The following is a 20,771-nucleotide window of genomic DNA, read 5'->3' on the forward strand; positions in this document are numbered from 1 at the left end:
GTGGTTTGTACGTTCATGTGATTTGATCATTCATCTCATTTGCCATTATGTTTCATTTACCATGAATTTGGTTCCATTTAGCATGCAAATTTGATTCCATATGTTTGTACCAATGCGCGCAGCCGTGTGCTCACACTAGTGGCGACTTCACATAGCTTAAAAAAACAAACAAACAAAAAAAAACAATGGCCCGACACAGTGCCCAGACTCGCTGGGTAATGAACGGGGAGGCTGGATGTGCCGAGGGGCTTGAGAGTGAGTCGAGAGTGGTGTGTTGGTGGTGTAGGTGGGGGGGTGTCCTCAGAAAGCAGTGTTTGCTGGAGGCAGAGCCGCACAGGGCGGACTGGCTTGTGCGACTTTGCTATCGAGCTTTGGTGACTGCTGTCGGACCGGAAAGGGCGTAAGTCCCCTTTCTCTTGTTTATAAATTAATGAAATATAAAATGACAAGTATGCATTATAGGTGTTATATAAAACAAATAATGAATGTTATTTCATTTGTGCAATGGAAAGAATATTTAATTCGGTGAAAGATGGAATGTTCCATCCAACAAGGCCTTGTTGAATGGAACATTCCATCTTTCACCGAATTAAATATTCTTACTATTGCACTCAAAAACATTCATTAGCCACGCCCCCTGTCCTGTCAGCGCACAGACCAAGATGTCATTCTGTGATCAGATGAGAGATGCCTCGCCTGTGGCGTGGTGAACCACACGCACAGATGTGTTGTGGGGGTAGCCGACACTGGCACGCCACATGTACACTGAGTAATTTCGCAGTCATGGGGCACTTAGACAAATTTCATATCCAACTCGACAGTGATTGTCTGCTGACTGTTTTCGTGATTATAGCACAAATGGCCACACATTTCTAAGTGCCATGCAAGTGGTGTTAGATGTTCATGCGTATCAGCTGGAATTGGGCCGACACCTGCTGCGAGAGGGTTCAATGGGCTCGCACAGTGCACGCTCTGTCTTTCAGCCGCTGGTGTGTGCAAATAGTTGTAGCAACAGGTGTACGAGGCATTGGAGGCAGCTACGAAATTACATGTTTTGCACACGTTTCCTGCTTCATGTGCACTTTCTGTGCAAAATCAACCAAATTCACAGTAGGTGTGAAGGGGCTCTTAAGGTTGGTACAGCCGTACCAACACTGAACCTCCTCTGCCTTCGTAGGCAAGGGTGTCTCAGTTTCCCTCCAAGAGAACATGTAGGCATGTCGAGAAGAGCATACAAAGACTTAGTGGGCGTGTCTCTCAGAGAAAACAGGAGTAAACATGTAGAGTCCGGTCTTTATGATCGATGGCACGAGGTCTAAAGTGCACATAGCACCAGTGAATTTGGAGCATGTCCATTACAGAATGCATAATAGTTTGAACTATCTGTGACTGAATGTTATGGATTACAGCAGCAAAATTGTTGGCAAACATCAATTTCAGTTGCTCAAAATGTGGTTAAAAATTGATGCAAATTATTGGTTGAGCTAATAGGGTTTTATAAAGGATAGTTTTGTACCATCAACAGGCGTCAGATGTGTTTAACCAATACTTTCGGAGACCAAGCACTCATTGTCAAAACTATTCCATTTATTAATCTGATTAATTCAACCAATAATTTGCATATATTTTTACCAATATTGGAGCAACTTTACCTTTTGTCACCATTTTTGCTGTTTTAACCCAATACACCCATAACATTCAGTCATAGATTAGTCCAATACCAATACAAATAATCTGCCAAATTTTTCAACATGATTGGAGCTAGGGCTGGGTGATATGACTTAAAATTCATATCACGACATATACGACAATATAAACGTGTAAAAGTTATAATGGAAGTGTTTCTGATGGGTCATATAGTCCCTTGCAAAGCAAAATTGATTAAAATAAACAAATAAAAACAACAAAAAACAAAAAACGATCTAATTCATTTTGAGTACTTGATTCTCTGACTTGTTAGATATGTATTTTTGTGCATTGGAATAATCTCATTTCGCCATTCTTGCTTCTGTCCAGCAGAGGCAGTGTTAGTTTGTCTGCTTTTGGTGGCGTTTTCTCTCAGAAAGACCTCAGAGACGCCATCATGTGGGTTGATGATCCTGATTGGCTTATGACGTGGGGTTCCACCAATGATAAAGCGGAAGCCATGTTTTTTTTTTCTTCGCTCTCTTGCCCCCAGACGGAGCACTCAGCTCAGTTGAATGAGGAAATGCAAGTCTGTTTACTGTGAGTTTCTACAAATACACGCACCAAATATGACCATAAAATTCACAAAAATTGTGGAAATTATTAATCATAATTCAGATTATAGTAAGCCTATTAACAAAATTTAAAAACTCGTATAAACCTTGAAGCATGCACTTTTAAAACCCATTGAATGGAGACTGTCTGGTGAATTTAATGGGACAACTGCTTAATTCGGTCATGTCACTTTTACATGACAGAATTCAATCAGGCGACTCCAGAAGGTTAAAATAGCTCATAATTTTACACTCTTACAAGAAGTTTTAATCTGCCTAGGTGGGATGAAGCCTGCGAACAAAGCACTGACTGCAGCCTTTTCCAGTTGTTCACTGAGAGTCACTGAGGAAGATACGATGACATCATCAACAAGCATTACCGCGATTGGTTGGTGGAGTCTAAATCTCTACTGTCGGCCAAATTTATACCGTGAACCGAATATATCGTTTATATTGCCCACCCATAATTGGAGCATTTTTAAATGTTACCCTTGCGCAAACCTTCATTGACCCCCCTACCCCTGTAGCTACTACCCTGAAATGACCACCATACATGGAATTTTGGGTAGTCATGACTCAGGCTGGATTGTAACTGTTGTTTAGTCCCTTTAAGTGGTACCAATTTGGACAAAATTCACTTTTTGCCAATGGACTAAAACAGAAAACCTCACCTGAAACTACTGCGTCAAAACAACATTTTAGCAACATGAGACCTATCTTACCAAATTTGAAAATAAATAAATAAAAATCCAGCACTGAAGGTCATTTAATACAATCTGTTTAAGAAGTTTGTGGAAAACTGATTTATTTTTAGAGTTACTGTAAATATGGTTTGGGTTTCAAGTTATCATCTTCAGTATTCCACAATCCCATGACAGGTATATGTCCAAACTCCAGTACTTGCAAGCAAAATATCAACCTGAAAGGTTTTTAACCATTTAAAGTAACAAGCACAAAGCCAAGGGATTCCTTAAATACTTTTTCAGTTTCTTTGTTTTTTTAATTACCATGCATCACGTCAAGTGTCTATGCCCTATTTTTTGATGCAAAAGGTACGATTTAGTTTTAAATGTAATGTAACCTACAACAACTTCACATTAGAGGGACAACTGTAAGCAAAATAATAATTTCAAAGTCATCCAAGATCACTGTGCAAAAAAAAAAAAAAAAAAAAACTAAACTAAAAATCACATGACAGAAAAAAAAACTGAACACAAACCTCAGTTTTTCTCATTTCACACAGCTTTCACAGTGTAAGCATTAAAAAAATAAACACAAATAATTTCTAATCTCATAAAGCAGATTAATAAAAAAAACAATCAATGCTTTTATAAAGACTAAATCGAAAAATGCAAACTGTAGTGTGAACATGTTTGTCTGTATGTGACCCGCGATAGTGTGACATCCTGTCCAGGGTGTACACTGCCTCACGCCCAATGACGACTGGCATAGGCTCAATCCCTGCGACCCGATGGAGTAAGTGAGTGTAGAAAATGAATGAATGAATGAATGCTGCAAAGACAAATTGTGAGGAAATGTTTGAAGAAAAATTTGCAGAACAAAAATGTCAGCCTGCATTTTATGCACCAACAGGGGGGTGGTATACACTAGGTTCTGGATTTGATCACCATCAAACTGGATGTTAGGATCAGCTATCATTCTTTACTTCCTGGTCTGTGGTCATATGGTCATTGCACTTGCTTTTGTGGCTCATAAGCACCTGTGTGTGTGTGTTGTGGTGTGTGTGTGTGTGTGTGTGTGTGTGTGTGTGTGTGTGTGTGTGTGGGTGTGTGTGTGTGTGTGTGTGTGGTGTGTGTGTTCTCTGTGTGTAATGTTGGAGTGTGTATGTGTGTCCCACATCAACATGCAGATCCATAGTGGGTGTACTGCCAACCCCTTTTTTAATATAAACTTGACATCTTTATTTTACAATAAGATATTCAAAAAAAAAAAAAATCACATGATCATCATGCCTGTCCAGCATGTACTCCGCTCTCGCCCAACTCTTAACTAGAATAAGCAGCTTTAAAAAGTGGATGAATGATTAACAGGCGTTTGGTCCAAACGGTATGTGGTGTGGGTTATTAACCCAGTGTCGAGGTTCAGAGACCTCTGCTGAGGCTGAAGATAGAGACGATGACACAGAACCATCAGTTGTATTATTGATTATTGATGAACACTGTCACTGCACAGCAAGAAGGTTGGTCAATAGCACACTCACAGAAATATTTACCCCAACTTTTAAGATTTATGTTTTATTACATGACTAATTCCCATTTACTTTTCTTTGAGTCTCTGGCAAATACAATGTGTACTCCAGACTTAAATGCAACCATGCCCCAATCCATACAGATGCACCACAGCTGTGAGTCCTGACGAGTTGCACATGACCAGCCTTAGGTGATCAGGGTGAGGTCCTAATAACTCAGCCACACATCAGCCACTCAGTCCTGAACGCATGCCACCTGGAAGGAAAACAGAAACAAAAGCCAGCCAGGCACCCCAGCCACACACAAAAACCTGGATGTACATTTCAGCATTGATGGTGCCATCACAGATGTGTAAGTTGTCCATACCATGGGCACTAACACCCCCATACCATCACAGATGCGGCTTTTGAACTTTGCACTGGTAACAATCTGTATGGTCTTTTTCCTCATTTGTCTGGAGGACACGACATCCATGATTTCCAAGAAAATTTGAAATGGGCTCATCAGACCACAGCACATTTTTCCACTTTGTGTCTGTCCATTTCAAATGAGCTCGGGCCCAGAGAAGGCGGCGGCGTTTCTGGATGTTGTTGATGTATGGCTTTCGCTTTGCATGGTAGAGTTTTAACTTGCACTTGTAGATGTAGCGACGAACTGTGTTAAGTGACAATGGTTTTCTGAAGTGTTCCTGAGCTTTACACAATGATGTTGGTTTTAATGCAGTGCCGCCTGAGAGATTGAAGGTCACGGGCACTCAGTGTTGGTTTTTGGCCTTGCCGCTTACCTATAAAAAGTTCTCCAGATTCTCTGAATATTCTGATTATATTATGGACTGTAGATTATGGAATCCCTAAATTCCTTTCAATTGAATGTTGAGAAACATTGTTCTTAAACTGTTGGACTATTATTTCACACAGTTGTTCACAAAGTGGTGATCCTCGCCTCCTCTTTGCTTGTGAATGGCTGAGCCTTTTGGGGATGCTCCATTTATACCCAGTCATGACACTCACATGTTTCCAATTAGATGTTCTTTGAGCATTCATCAAGTTTCCCAGTCTTTTCTTGCCACGTCCCAAATTTTTTGAAATGTTGCAGGCATCCATTTCAAAATTAGCAAATATTTGCACAAAACAATAAAGTTTATCAGTTTGAACATTAAATATCTTGTCTTTGTGGTGTATTCAATTGAATATAGGTTGAAGAGGATTTGCAAATCGTATTCTGTTTTTATTTACATTTCACACAACGTCCCAACTTCATTGGAATTGGGGTTGTAAAAGGATAGGAAGCATAGTACCAAGCTATGTCAGTGTGCTGACCATACGAGATGTAAAATAAATGTCTTAACCAAAACAGATGAATGATAAGAAAAGGCTCTGTGGCCCACAGACTTTTATTCACCACTGGGTCACAAAGTAGTCCAAGGTTCACATACTTTCCCCACTGAGTGAAGGGAGTGGTGGCAGCTCCTGCAGTTCTCGTCTTTTAAGGGTTAAATGAACTTAATAAATGGCTTTCGACTAATCGACTAATAAAAAAATAGTCAACTAGTTGTTAGGTAGTTGTAGTCGACTATTATAACTATTATAGTCATCCCACCCCTCGAATGCGTTGTCCTTACATGTAAATACAATGAAATTCATTGTATTTAAATGTTCTAACATTCCTTCTTGTGCTTCTCTTTCCTCCAGGTCAGACAGGTCGTTACGTTCTTATCTTGAGGTTGCGAGGAACGGAGAAACAGTTAGTGGCTGACGACTGCCCTCTGAAAATTCTGGCTCAGCTTGGACAACTAGCCACAGAGGTCCAGTTTGTACTCCTGAGAAGGGGCCCCAGCCTCAGTGGTCAAGACAGTTCAGCCAGAGACAGACGTCATCGCAAGCCGAACAAACCAGAGGCTGAACACATCAAACACAGAGGGCCACAGAAGGACCTCACCTACAGTTTGGGTCCCACATCAATTCCCAAGAGGACTACACCAAATGGATCCAAGACATCACTGCTCAGAGCCTCCCAAGAACTGAGGGCATCTCCTCCTTTCATAGACCATCCCAAAGAAGTGGAAACATCTTCAACTTTTGCAGCCAAAGAGGAGGTATTCAGGCAAATCTTACAGCAACAGAGGAAACTTGAAGACCTTGAGATTCACCTTCAGTCTCTTCAGAGGGATATAGAAGTGAGGGAGCGACAGAGCCTCTGCTGCAGTTCCTGGACTGATTCCAACTCCTGAGAATGCACTGGAGGAACTGGAGCTAAGGCTAAGGGAGAACGAGGCAGAGCTGAAACACGGAGAGCACTGGGAGCAACAATTAAAGGCAGAGATGGACAGAGAACAAGGTGTGTGGTCAAACTTAGCTGCAGTCTCATATTTCAGCATCACTAAGAATGTCAAATTGTAACTGGAATTTATACCGATGCAGCGCACGTTCACAAACATTAAATGAAAATGAATGGAGACACTTCTTGCTTTGCATTTGGAAAGATTCTTTGCAAGCAACCAAAGAAACAGTTTCCACAAAACATCATTGTTTTACACACCCTGTGTCCTGATTAACAGTCATGCTCAATCATCTATCATATGTTATCTGTGACATCAGTTCTTTTTTTCTTTTGGCTGCACGCTGTACAAAGGCTCTCTCTGTGCAAAGGTGTGCTCTGTGAGTTTGTGTGTGTGCAGACGTCTCACACAGACATGGAAAAAACATGTCCCATCCCACCGACTTTGTGTTTATTGTATCACATTTTTGTGTTAATCTGCACGCAGAAGAATGTACAGGGTGTAAATGTCATCCAAATCACTTTAGTGCCTCCCTACCTGTTGAAAACCCCTTTTCCACAGGATATGATGAAATTTACGAATGTATCTATTTGCATGGGATTAATATAAACTGAAGTAATATCTATGCACAGTTTACAGAAGTTACAGTAGTGTTCAGAATAACAGTAGTGCTATGTGACTAAAAAGATTAATCCAGGTTTTGAGTATATTATTGTTACATGGAAAACAAGGTACCAGTAGATTCAGTAGATTCTCACCAATCCAACAAGACCAAGCATTCATGATATGTACACTCTTAAGGCTATGAATTGGGCTATTAGTAAAAAAGTAGAAAAGGGGGCGTTCACAATAATAGTAGCATCTACTATTATGTTCAAACTGCTTTTTAGCAATCCTGTGAATCACTAAACTAGTATTTAGTTGTATAACCACAGTTTTTCATGATTTCTTCACATCTCAAGGCATTAATTTTGTTGGTTTGGAACCAAGATTTTGCTCGGTTACTAGTGTGCTTGGGGTCATTGTCTTGTGGAAACACCCATTTCAAGGGCATGTCCTCTTCAGCATAAGGCAACATGACCTCTTCAAGTATTTTGACATATCCAAACTGATCCATGATACCTGGTATGCGATATATAGGCCCAACACCATAGTAGGAGAAACATGCCCATATCATGATGCTTGCACCACCATGCTTCACTGTCTTCACTGTGAACTGTGGCTTGAATTCAGAGTTTGGGGGTCATCTCACAAACTGTCGGTGGCCCTTGGACCCAAAAAGAACAATTTTACTCTCATCAGTCCACAAAATATTCCTCCATTTCTCTTTAGGCCAGTTGGATGTGTTCTTTGGCAAATTGTAACCTCTTCTGCACATGTCTTTTATTTAACAGAGGGACTTTGCAGGGGATTCTTGCAAATAATTAGCTTCACACAGACGTCTTCTAACTGTCACAGCACTTACAGGTAACTCCAGACTGTCTTTGATCATCCTGGAGCTGATCAATGGGTGAGCCTTTGCCATTCTAGTTGTTCTTCTATCCTTTTTGATGGTTGTTTCTGTTTTCTTCCACGCGTCTCTGTTCTTTTGTCCATTTTAAAGCATTGGAGATCATTGTAGATGAACAGACTATAATTTTTTGCACCTGCATATAAGTTTTCCCCTCTCCAATCAACTTTTTAATCAAACTACACTGTTCTTCTGAACAATGTCTTGAACGTCCCATTTTCCTCAGGCTTTCAAAAAGAAAAGCATGTTCAACAGGTGCTGGCTTCATCCTTAAATAGGGGACACCTGATTCACACCTGTTTGTTCCACAATATTGACGAACTCACTGACTGAATGCCACACTACTATTATTGTGAACACCCCTTTTTCTACTTTTTTTTTACTAATAGCCCATTTCATAGCCCTAAGAGTGTGCATATCATGAATGCTTGGTCTGTTGGATTGTGAGAATCTACTGAATCTACTGGTACCTTGTTTCCCATGTAACAATAAGAATATACTCAAAACCTGGATTAATCTTTTTAGTCATATAGCACTACTATTATTCTGAACACTACTGTAAAGTCCACATAATATTTACTGGCACGGGAGCACATAGTCCATAAATGACTTGAAGCATTTGCATTTGAATGGAATAAGAATAACTGAGAAATTGCCATTAATTACTTTACTCCACTTCCTCATGTGAAAGTAATCCTCTGGGTAAGAGCGTCAAAGGTATTGCAAAATATGTATCAACGATCACGGTCACATGTCTTGTGTTACAGTGGGCACTGACAAAGCAATAAACTAATGTTCACTGGGGAAACCTTTCAGATTAGCTGAATTTATTAACTTGACAGAGCTTCATACAACTTTAGTAAATTCCTTCAGCTTGCACTCAGGGTCGCAACAGCAGATCAGAAGTGGATCTGCATGTGGATTCGGCACGTTTAGTTTAGTTTATTAGTTTATTTGAGGGACAGTGTAAAAACATCATTAAGTTCATCAAGACAAAGATGAGTTGTACCAGATTATAGCTGTATAGCTAATTTCCACCCACAGTCCCTGGGTACATCAAATAAATGAACAATAAATAAATTAAAATGAATAAATTAACAATATAATAACACAATATTCTAAAATTCTAAGTTCTAAACAATAAATCAATCAATCAATCAATTTTTTTTTATATAGCGCCAAATCACAACAAACAGTTGCCCCAAGGCGCTTTATATTGTAAGGCAAGGCCATACAATAATGATGTAAAACCCCAACGGTCAAAACGACCCCCTGTGAGCAAGCACTTGGCTACAGTGGGAGGAAAAACTCCCTTTTAACAGGAAGAACCTCCAGCAGAACCAGGCTCAGGGAGGGGCAGTCTTCTGCTGGGACTGGTTGGGGCTGAGGGAGAGAACCAGGAAAAAGACATGCTGTGGAGGGGAGCAGAGATCGATCACTAATGATTAAATGCAGAGTGGTGCATACAGAGCAAAAAGAGAAAGAAACAGTGCATCATGGGAACCCCCAAGCAGTCTACGTCTATAGCAGCATAACTAAGGGATGGTTCAGGGTCACCTGATCCAGCCCTAACTATAAGCTTTAGCAAAAAGGAAAGTTTTAAGCCTAATCTTAAAAGTAGAGAGGGTGTCTGTCTCCCTGATCTGAATTGGGAGCTGGTTCCACAGGAGAGGAGCCTGAAAGCTGAAGGCTCTGCCTCCATTCTACTCTTACAAACCCTAGGAACTACAGTAAGCCTGCAGTCTGAGAGCGAAGCGCTCTATTGGGGTGATATGGTACTACGAGGTCCCTAAGATAAGATGGGACCTGATTATTCAAAACCTTATAAGTAAGAAGAAGAATTTTAAATTATATTCTAGAATTACAGGAAGCCAATGAAGAGAGGCCAATATGGGTGAGATCTGCTCTCTCCTTCTAGTCCCCGTCAGCACTCTAGCTGCAGCATTTGAATTAACTGAAGGCTTTTTAGGGAACTTTTAGGACAACCTGATAATAATGAATTACAATAGTCCAGCCTAGAGGAAATAATGCATGAATTAGTTTTTCAGCATCACTCTGAGACAAGACCTTTCTGATTTTAGAGATATTGCGTAATGCAAAAAAAGCAGTCCTACATATTTGGTTTAATATGCGCTTGAATGACATATCCTGATCAAAAATGACCTCCAAGATTTCTCACAGTATTACTAGAGGTCAGGGTAATGCCATCCAGAGTAAGGATCTGGTTAGACACCATGTTTCTAAGATTTGTGGGCCAAGAACAATAACTTCAGTTTTATCTGAGTTTAAAAGCAGGAAATTAGAGGTCATCCATGTCTTTATGTCTGTAAGCAATCCTGCAGTTTAGCTAATTGTTGTGGGTCCTCTGGCTTCATGGATAGATAAAGCTGGGTATCATCTGCGTAACAATGAAAATTTAAGCAATACCGTCTAATAATACTGCCTAAGGGAAGCATATTAAAGTGAATAAAATTGGTCCTAGCACAGAACCTTGTGGAACTCCATAATTAACTTTAGTCTGTGAAGAAGATTCCCCATTACATGAACAAATTGTAATTATTAGACAAATTATGATTCAAACCACCGCAGCGCAGTGCCTTTAATACCTATGGCATGCTCTAATCTCTGTAATAAAATTTTATGGTCAACAGTATCAAAAGCAGCACTGAGGTCTAACAGAACAAGCACAGAGATGAGTCCACTGTCCGAGGCCATAAGAAGATCATTTGTAACCTTCACTAATGCTGTTTCTGTACTATGATGAATTCTAAAACCTGACTGAAACTCTTCAAATAGACCATTCCTCTGCAGATGATCAGTTAGCTGTTTTACAACTACCCTTTCAAGAATCTTTGAGAGAAAAGGAAGGTGGAGATTGGCCTATAATTAGCTAAGATAGCTGGGTCAAGTGATGGCTTTTTAAGTAATGGTTTAATTACTGCCACCTTAAAAGCCTGTGGTACATAGCCAACTAACAAAGATAGATTGATCATATTTAAGATCGAAGCATTAAATAATGGTAGGGCTTCCTTGAGCAGCCTGGTAGGAATGGGGTCTAATAAACATGTTGATGGTTTGGATGAAGTAACTAATGAAAATAACTCAGACAGAACAATCGAGAGAGAAAGAGTCTAACCAACTACCGGCATCACTGAAAGCAGCCAAGATAACGATACGTCTTTGGGATGGTTATGAGTAATTTTTTCTCTAATAGTTTAAAATTTTGTTAGCAAAGAAAGTCATGAACTCATTACTAGTTAAAGATAATGGATAATAAATCCCACAATAAATCACTTTCACAGGCACCATATCACCATATCACAATCAGACACAATCCATGCCCTGTAGAGACTGTACTATTGCATATCTAAATCACAATAAATAAATAATAAATAGACTGGAACATGGAAATGGAAACATGGAAATAACATTAATCAGTTTCTTTCACAGAATAAGGAGAAAAAAAACAGACTCAGAGTCAATGCTGGCAGGTCTGACCATTCAACAGCCACTTTTTTTAATGCACTGGTAAAAATAAAATAATTTTTGCTTTTTGGTCCAGTAGGAAGATTGTTCCATTCTTTATATCGCTCTATATGAAAAACCTGTCTGTGCAAAAGTTGTTTTACTTTTTTGGAACAGTACTCTGCCCCCTGGTGACAGAGTTTGATGTTGGATGCCCTTTCTGACGTTTGCCCTGCCACATTACATGGAAAATGCATAGGGTTGCATTGAACCAGGAACCTTCCACACTAACTGCTTGGCCACCACCCTAACCTCAAAGTGTTAATTTAAAAGCAAATTTCAAGATCATGACTCCATCTATCTATCTGTCATGTTCTCCTCAGCAAATTTGTGAACTTTTGTTGGGTTTTTACTCTGAATTCCACAGATATGCACAGCCGTCTAGACCGGATATCGTCATCGTTGGATCGTTGTAATCGCCAGTTTGAGGAACACCAGGATCGTTTAGAACATTAGAAGAGGTCAGAAGTCAGAACTCTCCGTCAAGCCCTCAGCAGCCAGATGAGGCCTTGAATTCTCTGAAACAGGAGCTTCACTATCGCCTGCAGCAGGGACAGGACCTGGATGTGGCGTTATTACTCACCCACACAGAGCTGCAAGTTGCTGATGAAAAGCTAAAGGTACAACTCCTCAGTCATCTAATATTATGCTTCAAAGTCTCAAGATGCTTGTGTGTAGTTACAGCTGCAGGTTCTGTTTGAGAATGAAGATCATTATTCATGGGGAGTGGCATCTACACATCTGTGTCCTGGCTGCCTGCTTCTGGGGTTCACTTTGACTCTGTTCCTGCACTGAAATCATAACAGGTTGGGCCGGATGCAAAAGGCTGAACCAGACTAGAAAAAATACTCACATACCCATAAAAGAAGTGGACTCATATTGTATTTGTTTTAGTATTTTCATTTGCATCATGGGTTTTGGTTATTGCTTGTGTCCTGTGGTTTTATTTATGTCACGTTACCACCTTCCTCCTCAGCTTTGCACTGTGCAGAATGCCACTGGTTTGCAAAGAAAAGTGCAGAATTAAGAGAGCAGGCACTATCAAAAAAAAGAAAAATGTAGAGTTTACAGCCTCATGGATGATTGCTGTGCTTGGGGAAGACCTAGGAGTGCCATGGCAAGGAGCAGGGTTGCTCGTAGGCTAGGGATCAGTGGCTCCATTTGGGCATGAAGCTGAAGATGTCAATGAAAAACTCCACACTAAGTCAATAATCAGCAGTCTGCTTCTTCCTTGTATGCGGACAACCAGCTGTCTAACTGCTTCAACATTCTGTATAAAGAGGATTTCCATTTGCTTATGAGGGTCTCGCCACAGCTTGCCTCACCAATCCAGATATGTATGACCCTCTCTTTTGAACACTAAACTGGCATAGCCACAGTCTTCCATCCATGCAATTCAATTTCAATTCAATTTCAATTTATTTTCATTTATGTAGCACCAAATCCAAACAGAGTTGCCTCAAGGCGCTTCACACAAGTAAGGTCTCACCTTACTAACCCCCAGAGCAGCAGTGGTAAGGAAAACTCCCTCTGAGGAAGAAACCTCAAGCAGACCAGACTCAAAGGGGTGAGCCTCTGTTTGAGCCATGCTACAGACACAATTCACAAAAGAAATATACAGGAAATGCTGTTGATGCACAGGACAGGATGGTCTCCAGCACAAAAACCACCCCCATCTCTGGATGGATCTGCATCTTAAAGAGAAAGAAAAAACAGAATCAGGCATCAGAAAGACAAGAAATACAGTATAATTTGTCAGCATTAAACAAGAAGAAAACAGGAAATACTAAGGTGATCGCCGGCCACTAGCCCTAAACTTCACTAAAAGACCCAAAATTTAGGTAAAGTCGAGGCCGCGGCACGCTCTGTTTCCTAATAAAATGAATTAAAAGAGTAAACGCGTAGAACTATACTATGCCAGTATGCTAGCCATACGAAAGGGAAAATAAGTGCGTCTTAAGTCTGGACTTGAAAGTCTCCACAGAGTCTGTTTTATTGATGCAGGGAGATCATTCCACAGAACAGGGGCACGATAAGAGAAAGCTCTGTGACCCACAGACTTCTTATTCACCCTAGGGACACGATCCAGTCCTGCACCCTGAGAATGCAAAGCCCAGGCCGGTACGTAAGGTTTAATTAAGTCTGCTACGTAGGGCGGTGCCAGTCCATGAATAACTTTATAGGCTAGTAGCAGAACCTTAAAATCTGATCTCACTGGGACAGGAAGCCAGTGAAGAGATGCCAAAATGGGTGTAATGTGGTCGAACTTTCAAAAGTCAAAGTCTGGCTGCAGCATTTTGAACCAATTGGAGACCCCTAATGCTGGACTACGGTAAACCAGAAAATAGAACATTGCAGTAGTCCAATCTAGAAGAGATAAACACATTGATCAGGGTCTCAGCATCAGTCACAGACAGGGTGGGATGAATCTTCGCTATATTTTGCAGGTGGAAGAAAGCAGTCCTCATAATATTTCTAATGTGGAGGTCAAAGGTCAAATGTCAGTGTGATGTATGACACACGAGCCTTGGCTAAGCGTTAACTGGTCAAATTGATGCTGATGTCTCACTGGACCAAGAATCATCATTTCAGTCTTATCAGAGTTTAAAAATAGGAAGTTTCTAGACATCCAACTTCTCACTGATGCAAGGCAATCTTCTAAGGATTTTATGTGGATGAGATTACCAGCGGTTATCGGCATGTATAACTGAGTATCATCAGCATAGCAGTGAAAGGTAACCCCAAAATCCATGGTGCTCCTTTGACAGCTGCAGAAAGAGACTGCCGAGTTTGGCAGTGGCTGATGGAGTACCCTACTTTTTGCGGACTTGGATGTGGAGCCCACATCCCATAGAAGAGATCCACCATTCGCTCTGAATGTTGGCAACTCCACTGAAAACTTGTTTGCTCAAAGCAAGTTCATGTTCAGAGCCTCCCTGTCTGTCGATTACTGCTGATGTGATTAGGTATCTATATCAGATTCTGGCATATAAACCTGTTTGGACAGCACATTTACCTATTAAGTAGGAAGAAAACAGTCACTGTAATACAAATAATCCCTCACTCACCGAGAGAATTTTGGGATGTTTGTGTTCAAACTGATTTTAAACTGATTGCACTCTCTTGATCACTCATTATTTCAATCCTGTTGCTTTATTTCTGTTTATTTTTGAAAAGCCCTGGGAAAGGGTCTTTAAATGGTTGTGCTATTTGATATGAAAGTTTAGTTTCTCATTAAGCATCCAGAAAGATCTGAGATGTCAAGTCCCTGTTGGAAAGGGTTGTCTGATGGCAAAGTAAAGCTGTGAAAATGTTGTAAAATTGTAATATATTGTATTACACTAAAACTGATACTGATATCTGAAAGCAAAATTATTGTCAAAGGAGTCTAGAGTGATATAACAACTTCAGCGTACTCAATTCAAACCCAATATCAAACACTTAAATGAATAAATAAATAAACAAAGAATAATATTTCAAACTAAAAAAAAACACTTATTTACTATGCTATGCATTCATAAAAAATTGCAAACAAGTAAAATGAAAATGTACAGTGTGTAACTTACTTTGCCCATTACTTCTCTGGCATTGGGAGTTGGGAGTATATTGATAACAATATTGCTCAATTTTTGGGGAAGTATGTCTAAAAGGCTGCCTGAACGTCAAAGACTTTAGAGTAAGAAGAATGTGCTCAGATATTTACTTCAGTAAAAGTCAAAACATTTTGAATGCACGGCTCAAAGGGTGTAAGCCATAAACAAACTGGCAGCAAGCCTTTCAGGACTATAGTCTTCCTACACAAAGCTGTCAACGCAGAAGGTCTCCTGTCTTTCAACAGTTAAGGCCCTGACGGAGACCTCTGTCAAGCACTGACTGGCTCTGGTGGTAGATACAAATGCTGGCTGTGGAGCTGTGGAGCCATGGTTTTAGACCTTATCCTTCATTTGAGGATAGAGTCCTGAGAAGATGTCTCTTTCAAGTGGACTGTCACCCCGTTACTGTAGCACTCCAGCCTATTTCTTTAAATGTTCATCCTTTTTGAATCTATAAGTTGATTTGTTGTTTCCTCTCCAGGACCAGTGGGATGTGATTGAAGAGCTGAAGAAGGAGCTGAGGCAGTGTAACCTGCAGCAGTTTATCCAGCAGAAAAGCAACACTCCACTGACAGACCAGACAAATTCCATGCCCATCACTGACGTTTACATCCACAACACAGGCATCATGGATTAGGAAAATAGTGGAGACTCTGATCAACTGTGAGAATGCAGCCGTCCAGCTCCAGTCACCCCAAAAATTAGCATTTGAGCAGACTGGAGAGACTATAGCAGGCGGCCATTGAGCACATACTCTCTGCACATATGTAGCACCACTATGCCAGTGGGTGGCGCTACTCCGTGTACATCATTCAGGAAGAAAAAACAGAAGAAATGGAGATCGAATTCAGATATATACAGGTTTTCTGTAGAGACCCAGAACAACTGATATAAAAAGCATATCTGGGCATCGATGTTGGCAGGAGCGGGGGCAATGAACTCATTAATGCATAAAGGGGTGGAGCGTGAATGACTCCATGTGTGAAGAAAGAAGCCTGAACACGTCCATCTCTGAGTCTGAACCACCTAAACTAACACCTTAACCTCCATTCGGGTGTTTGAGTCATATTTTTGGGGACCACGCGGTGGTTCTCCTAACAATTTGCTTTGGTGTAGACAGTAAAGGTTATGAGCCACTGATTTTCTCACTAATCGTGCATGAAAGAGAAACGGATAATCCTACTGGCAGTGCTAACACGTTAGCAAACAAGATTAAATAACACAAGAGTTTCGCTTGGCGCGAATACTTCAGAAGGCCCGTTTTAGATGATCCATTAGGCAGAGAAGAGAACACTGGACAAACTGCTGGACATTATGGATGATGCCAGTCACCGTCTTCACACCGTCATCAGCAACCAGAGGAGCCTCTTCAGACACAGACTGCTCCTTCCCAAATGCAGGACCAGCAGACTGAAAAACGCCTTTGTCCTTCAGACCATCAGACTGTACAACTCCTCACTCAGGGTTAGGGATGGGTATTGATAAGATTTTATCGATATCGATACCATTATCAATTCTGCTTATCGATCCGATACCTTATCGATACCTCTTGTGAATTTTCTTTGTACTAAAAGTAGGCTTTACAGGTTTTCTATGTCAGCAACATTTTATTGAGTCTTAAAGTAAGTAACTATGAAATCAGTCACTGGATCCTTAAACTCTGGACATAATAAACTCCACATGGTGGATCCTTGATCTCCGGACATAAATAAACATAAAAAAAAATCTGCAGTTTTTGTCAAAAGCATTTCCTTTCAGACATTATTAGCATGAATGTCTTTCCATGTTTGTGAGCTGAGCTCTTACAGCTCGCAGTGCTGCACGTCAGTATGAGTGCAATTCATAAAGAGCGCAGGACGTCTCATTTTGGGAGGAAAAAACATTTTAGTCGATTGTAGTTTATTGTCTGTATTACAATGTTTGGAAAGAGGTGTCATTTTATTTATAGCACCGATTTGCTTTGAAGTTATTAATTCCGCGCAGACTCTAATTTTACTCAGCAGAGAGCAGCGCAACGTTTGGAGCTGTGGAACGGAGGACAATTCTCATTTCTTGACTGTAACAAGACAAGAGTCCCAGTACTTTAATCCGCACAAAAGTGACTCACGATCGGCAGATTTTAATGGTTTTGAGAGGGGTTAAGAAGTGGACTTGTGGCTTCTGAAGAGCGGCGAAGCAATGAACCAAGGAAGCAGCGGTTTGAATCACTGCTTCATTGGTTCAACCTTCAAAGTGGAGTCGTCCTGCAGAAGCGGTTGATTACAGACCCGCTGCAGGGTCTGTTATCAACATAGAGAAATGATCATCTTCCTGACAAACACCCTCAAAAACAACGGCCGCTCTGAAGGACCGATAAGGAATCGATAAGCAAAAAGGCTATTGATGTCTTGGATCGAATCATTTCTTAATGATACCCGAAAAGAACCAGTTCTGGAAACCCAAACCTACTCAGGGGGAGGAGGAGTAACAGGAAGACAGGACAGGAAGCAGAGAAACAGTAGTAGCCAGTCGTTCTTGTATTTATATTTGTATTTACTTTTTGCAGATTGTTTCTTACTTCTGCTTTTGATACTCTGTGTGCTTCTTACCCTGTGTGCTCCTGTTCAATGCTGCTGGCACCTCAATTTCCCTGAGGGAGTCTTCCTAAGGGATTAATAAAGATCTACCTAATTTAATGTAGTTTAATCTCAACTAAACCCACAATTATACAGCACTTTATGGCTTAAAACATCTTAATCAAAGAAGTTAGAACCCCCCCCCCCACACACACACACACACACACCGTACAGTTGTTATGGAGGAGCAAACTATCTATAGGGACGAAAACTTTTTTGTTTTCTTTTCGTGCCAGGCTGTCAATATGTTTATTTATGCTCTAACGTTGGACATTTTAACATGGACTCCTATGTGAATGTGCTCTGTTTTGGAGCCAGCTTCATGTGGGCAGTCAAGGAACTGGAATATTTTTCACTTTCGGTATGGCCTCATCTGAAGCCATCAAAGTTTACTTCTTGGTAAAAACAGCTCTACCTGCCTTAAAAAAAAAAAAAAAAAAAATAAAACAGAAGTACCCTATTTTTTTCTTTTCACCACACTGTAAATCTTGGCAAGTTGACTTTATTTGAAAAAAAAAAAAAATGTAGAAACCAATTGCCTGCAAAAAACAAAAAACAAACAAACAAACAAAAAAAAAAAACATAACTAAGGAATAAGTACAATTGTCATTTAGAATAATCTTAAATGAAGAAAAAAAAAAGTACTTGGCTAACCTCCATTTGGTTGGCAAGTCAAATCACCTTGTCAGGTTTTACAGTGTATGTGTTTGAAGAAGGTTAAATGTTGACTGTTTTTGTAGACTGATTTTGTCAATCTGATTTTAAATAGTATCTTTCATCATCTTATGCAATGTGCAGATTAGTGCAAATAAAACACTTTGGAGCCTAACTTTCATATATATATATATATATATATATATATATATATATATATATATATATATATATATATATATATATATATATATGAAATCACAACCGCAGGTGTTTGTAAAGAACTGCATAATTATACGCAGAATGACATGTATCAGTTAAATACTGCTAACAAAAGTGTTCTACCAGTGAATGCAATGTTATTTATAAAAGTATGTATAATGTTCTTAAAGCATCAGATTTTATTTCAATAGCAACGGTTAAATGAAGTCATTTAAAAAACGTTATAGTATTTTTCAAATGCTGTTCTTGCCTTCCTTGTATCTGATAACTGCTTACAGCAAGAGTTCATTTAAATTCATACTTGGCAAAGTACAGAAATGTCAAGTATATTTATTGTATTCTTCTATGCAAATCTTGTATATATTGAATTACATTTTTGTTCAGAAAAGAAATGCAAAGAATGTAAAATCTCAGACAGAAATATTTTTGCAAAGCACCTCGAAATAAAGACAATAAGAAACCCTCCTGTGCTGCTGGTAATTTATACCACAGTGTTCAATTAGCTCAGTATTGCCTTCATTATTTTGGTACATAATTTAAGAGATATTCACTGAAGGATGATTTTTGTCTTCTTATGTATGTATGTGTGTGTATCTTTAGCCTGGGGAGAAGAGCTCAATAAGAAAACCAAGTTCTAATCCTTAGTCTACTCACGTGGACCACGAGCCTAGGAAAATACATACAGGTCTATAGGTGGTGAGGTCCATACCATTATCTGGATCTGAACCAAAGTACTCATGATGTGTGCATCAACACGTAACAGATGCAGGTACAGTAGTGTTCAGAATAATAGCAGTGCTATGTGACTAAAAAGATTAATCCAGGTCTTGAGTATATTTCTTCTTGTTACATGGGAAACAAGGTACCAGTAGATTCAGTAGATTCTCACAAATCCAACAAGACCAAGCATTCATGATATGCACACTCTTAAGGCTATGAAATTGGGCTATTAGTAAAAAAAAAAAGTAGAAAAGGGGGTGTTCACAATAATAGTAGCATCTGCTGTTGATGCTACAAACTCAAAACTATTATGTTCAAACTGCTTTTTTAGCAATCCTGTGAATCACTAAACTAGTATTTAGTTGTATAACCACAGTTTTTCATGATTTCTTCACATGTGCGAGGCATTAATTTTGTTGGTTTGGAACCTGGTATGTGATATATAGGCTCAACACCATAGAAGGAGAAACATGCCCATATCATGATGCTTGCACCACCATGCTTCACTGTCTTCACTGTGGCTTGAATTCAGAGTTTGGGGGTCGTCTCACAAACTGTCGGTGGCCCTTGGACCCAAAAAGAACAATTTTACTCTAATCAGTCCACAAAATATTCCTCCATTTCTCTTTAGGCCAGTTGATGTGTTCTTTGGCAAATTGTAACCTCTTCTGCACATGTCTATTATTTAACAGAGGGACTTTGCGGGGGATTCTTGCAAATAAATTAACTTCACACAGGCGTCTTCTAACTGTCACAGCACTTACAGGTAACTCCAGACTGTCTTTGATCATCCTGGAGCTGATCAGTGGGTGAGCCTTTGCCATTCTGGTTATTCTTCTATCCATTTTGATGGTTGTTTTCCGTTTTCTTCCACGCGTCTCTGCTTTTTTGTCCATTTTAAAGCATTGGAGATCATTGTAGATGAACAGCCTATAATTTTTTGCACTTGCATATAAGTTTTCCCCTCTCCAATCAACTTTTTAATCAAACTACGCTGTTCTTCTGAACAATGTCTTGAACGTCCCATTTTCCTCAGGCTTTCAAAGAGAAAAGCATGTTCAACAGGTGCTGGCTTCATCCTTAAATAGGGGACACCTGATTCACACCTGTTTGTTCCACAAAACTGACAAACTCACTGACTGAATGCCACACTATTATTATTGTGAACACCCCCTTTTCTACTTCTTTTTCTACTTTTTTTACT

The 20,771-nt window shown here is 39.8% G+C and overlaps 1 pseudogene; it reads left to right on the top strand.

Moving 5' to 3' along the window:
• Positions 1–185: 185 nt before the first annotated feature.
• Positions 186–16,203, top strand: LOC117504379 (annotated as a pseudogene).
• The last annotated feature ends 4,568 nt before the right edge of the window (positions 16,204–20,771 follow it).

This window comes from Thalassophryne amazonica, chromosome 2, assembly GCF_902500255.1.
Source record: "Thalassophryne amazonica chromosome 2, fThaAma1.1, whole genome shotgun sequence".
NCBI classification, from domain to species: Eukaryota; Metazoa; Chordata; class Actinopteri; order Batrachoidiformes; family Batrachoididae; genus Thalassophryne; species Thalassophryne amazonica.